The sequence below is a fragment of the Corapipo altera genome, unplaced genomic scaffold (assembly GCF_003945725.1).
Source record: "Corapipo altera isolate COAL_440 unplaced genomic scaffold, ASM394572v1 57, whole genome shotgun sequence".
NCBI lineage: Eukaryota > Metazoa > Chordata > Aves > Passeriformes > Pipridae > Corapipo > Corapipo altera.
Genome location: NW_020884905.1, coordinates 7,695,483 through 7,699,535, shown reverse-complemented (window position 1 = coordinate 7,699,535; position 4,053 = coordinate 7,695,483). Strand labels below are relative to the sequence as shown.

The following is a 4,053-nucleotide window of genomic DNA, read 5'->3' as shown; positions in this document are numbered from 1 at the left end:
CCAACAGCAGACACAGGCAGAAAGAGATAAAACCCAGACCTGGGCAAGCTCCAAGCTTACAAATGCTCCCACTCCAAAATTCCAGAGCTCCTCTTTTTTCCTATTCATCTTGTAACTAGGATGAGACCATGGGACATGGAGGAGGAGCACAGGCATGTTGCTGTTGTACAGCCAAATGTAGAGATGACCAGCTTTAATTTTCGGGATAAGCACATCCCTGCTCTGGTCAAGGGGTGCCTGCAGCCTTCGGAAAAAGGAAGCTGAAGGTTGACTCTTCTCAGATTTTAATCTAGAACTTAAACCCTTGGTAGTAGGATGTCTCTTTTATCATTTGCAGTTTCTGGTGTGACAGAGCCCTCCTCCAGAACCAGACTTGAACCACTCTCATAATACCAGTAATATTTTCCCCCCTCTAAGTGACGCAGGTTGGCAAAATGTTCCATCACAGCTGCACAGCCTGGACCCCACAGGGCCCACAGGAACAGCCCCGAGCACGGGTTGCCCCCAACACCTTCCAGTGAAGAGCAGAGAAATAACAAACCAGACCATTTCATCTTGCAGCTAATCCCTGTCCTCTCCCAGGAGCAGCAGCTGGGGCTGCACAGGGAAGCCCAGGGTAAAGCCCTGGATGGCGATGAATCACCCAGCCCACAAGGAAGAGTTTTCTAAACACCACTGGGTCAATGACCACCTTAAACGTCGGGATGGGGAATAAATTGTGACCTCTAGAAGTTGCTGCACCAGCCCCGGCAGCCTGAGGGCCACCAGTTCGTCGGGGAGGGGCAGGAAGCTGGGAAACAGAAACCGCATTAACGTCTCTGCAGGTCTCTTGATTACTTTATGCAAAAATCTTGGGATTTCACACTCCCAGCACAACCCGGCCCGCGGGGCCCCTCTGCCGTCGTGTCCCAGCACTGCAGAGTTAATTCACACAGCACAAACATCAGTCAGCAGCACAGGCTCCCTGGACAACTCCTCCTTTCCAGGGATTTTGATGACCTCGCTACAGAAATGACCCGGGAAATTCAGTCTCCCACTTACAGGTCAGAGAAGCCCCGAGCAAGGGACTGTCCCAGCTCCATCACTGAGACCGTGAAATAACCCATGCCCCACCACAGAAACACGTAAGAGTTACAGTAGCCAGCCAAGAGGTATTAAAAAGTACCTAAATAGAGCTCAGTTTTCTGTATTTGCTACAGAATAATTCATTCTGCTACCAAGTATCACCCACTGAGCTGCCCCTCTGCACTTTAATATTCACCACAGCACAGGACCCTGCTTTGGGAACCATTTTTGCAGACTCCCAAAGCACAGCATTTCTGGAAGACTTCCCAAGACAAAGCAGTCAATAAACAGGCAAACTGTGTAATATTTTATTCAGATAAATTGTATTTTTATGCCCAAGGACACAGGTAAAAGGAGCACACTCCAGGTGAGCAGGCTGTCGTTCTCAGGATCCCGTGAAGCTCAGATGGCTGCCATCCTTCAGTTATCACAGTACTGTACCTTTACAAGAGACAGCATCAGCACTGTGATAACTGAGCCAGGGCAGCCTGTCAGTCATTGCAGCCCCTCCGTGGCACTGCCAAGCCCAACAGGCATGTCCTCCACCTCCTTATCCCTCACATGTCCCAGAAACCCCACATCACCCCTCAGGGGAAAGCATTTCACAGTGGCTTTGCAGCTGAGGTTTACTCCAGAAAATTATCCACATGATTGAGGTTTATTCCAGAAAATTATCCAGATAATTAGTGTTATCTTAATGACCAGGTTGGATTCCACAACACGGCTCAAAGTGTTTTTAGTAGCAGCTCCTTCTGGCCAAATCCACCCACGCTGGATTTAATGGAGACAGTGTAACCACACCTCTACAAAACAACAGGGGCACCCCTCTCTTCCACCTTAAATCCACTGGAGCCACACAGCAGCATTTGGCTTATGCTACTCAAGTATTGAATGTCATGGACCAGACAGGCAGGGAGTACCATGGCAGTCAGCCAGGTAAGTTGGCAATTTTAGGTCATAGGATCCACATATAAAATTGGGAAATACACAATCCCACTGCAAAGTAGCTAAATTATAAGCTTCTGTCAACCTATACTTTATCCCGCTTTGTTTTTTTTCTTCCCTAAAAACAGGCATTGCTGAAAACAACATGGAACAACTTCTACACCCCCCACTTTGCCTAAGGGAATGAGATACCTTAAGTTCTGAAATGGGTTTATAAAACAACAACAGTTTTACATTGTAAAAGTTAATGTGTTACTAAGTTTCTTATAAAAGTTCATTTATGATGTGGATGGACTTGACCAGCACAAGTCGCTTTTATGTTTCCACCAGGAGGAAGCAGAAACTCCAGGAGTGGTTTTTTTAACACTAAATAACTCACCTGGCAAAGAACATGTCCTGAGACCATCATAAAGACTGTTTTTAAGAGAGAAGTACGTAACATTTGCTGGATCCAGCCACCAAAATGGTGCCTTACAAGTCTGTAACTCCAGAGGGCAATGGAGAGACAAACATGGAATATCCAAGGAGCAGCACGCAGGGGAAAAAAAATATTTGAACATTTTAAAACAAACTCCAAACATACATTACATAAAAAGGGGACAGTCAACAGATTATGCAATACTGACGTAAGATGACACAGATGACTTAAACATGCATCCCAAAACTTGCAGATTTGCCACAGTTTGTGGATTAATCATTAAGGAATTGGCTGTTGGGAGGAAAAACCAACAAAGAATCTGCTAAAAATGATAATAAATTCTGTACATACAACAGTGTCTTCTGAAAAGGAAAGAAGCTGCATAACTAATGAACCATTTGCTCTCACTTTGAGATGTTTTTACACCATTGGTATTCCAGGTGAAAAATTCTAATGATTTCAGTGGAATGGCACAAGTGTAGGATTGGGAATCCTACATTTCACAGGCTGAGGTGATGAGAGAAAAGTCACTATTCTACAATTTAACTATGCTTTGATCACTGTATTCAGATTTTCCTCCATGATCCAGCAGTTCCTATCACATCATTTAAAAGAAGGTGAACAATCCCAGCACCTTCTGGCAACAACTGCTGCTGGAGTTACACACGTATTCCAAGGGCTGGTGCCATTTTCTCTAGAGGATCCAGCTCTTACACCAATACAAACAGTTTGTTGTCTTGCATCTAACACGCGCACACATACACACTGATTTTTGCTTTGCTTCAGCCAAACTAAAGCTACACAAACCTGATGCAGAAAGGTTATGTAGGTTCTCCATTATTATCTGAAAAAAACACCCTTTTCAGCAAAACCCACATTAGTTTTGGAGTCTAGCACACATTTTTGTTCTTGTTATTGCTAAGGCATTGCAAATTTCCATATGCTTTTTTTTTAAAAAAAATCCTCTAGTTTCCAGTGTTTGCTGCCAGTTCTTGCCTTTGAAACCCTCCTAAGTTGGCCTGGCTGGGTTTTAAACTCCAGCTCCACCTCCTGCCCCTTTGGGGCTGGCGATTATACCTATTTTTTCCACTTGTTTCACACGAACCAAAATTCCTTCAGCACCACACCGCTGGGATTGTGGATGCTCCCTGGCCACAACCCCAAGGCTCGTCCCTCCCCACCCCTACGCACAGCTCGAGGATCCTCCAGCTGCTCTCACCCTGCAGAAGCTCGGGTAGAAAACCTGATTTCCATGTCGGTCAGCGCGATCTTAACACAAATCTCTGCGAGCCTGAAGAGGAGAGAAAACAAACAGCTCGTTACGAGCGAAGACGGTGGCACGGCCGCGGCGGCGGGGCTATGAGGGGTGAGGGACCCCAGCAGGTCTCCGGGCCGCCACCGCCGCTCCCTCCCAAGTTTCCTTCCACGGCGCTTCCTGGGGTTACCTGGAGCCTTGGAACAGCCGCGGGACAGGACGGGACGGGATGGTACAAGAAGCGGCGCAGCCCCAGCCCCGCTCCCCTCGCCCCTCACCAGCGCCAGCCGGGACCCACCCGGGGCAGGGGGGGCGGCGGCCCCGCCCGCGCCCACACCGAGAGCGCGAGTGCGGCGCGGGGCAGCGGCGC

General features: G+C 47.7%; 1 long non-coding RNA gene across 1 annotated transcript; it reads right to left on the bottom strand.

Moving 5' to 3' along the window:
- Positions 1–1,345: 1,345 nt before the first annotated feature.
- On the bottom strand, positions 1,346–3,989 carry LOC113951158. The gene is made up of 2 exons (XR_003529060.1): positions 3,874–3,989; positions 1,346–3,719 (listed from the first exon to the last, which is right to left on the bottom strand). It is a non-coding gene; the product is annotated as an uncharacterized LOC113951158 (long non-coding RNA).
- Positions 3,990–4,053: the final 64 nt, after the last annotated feature.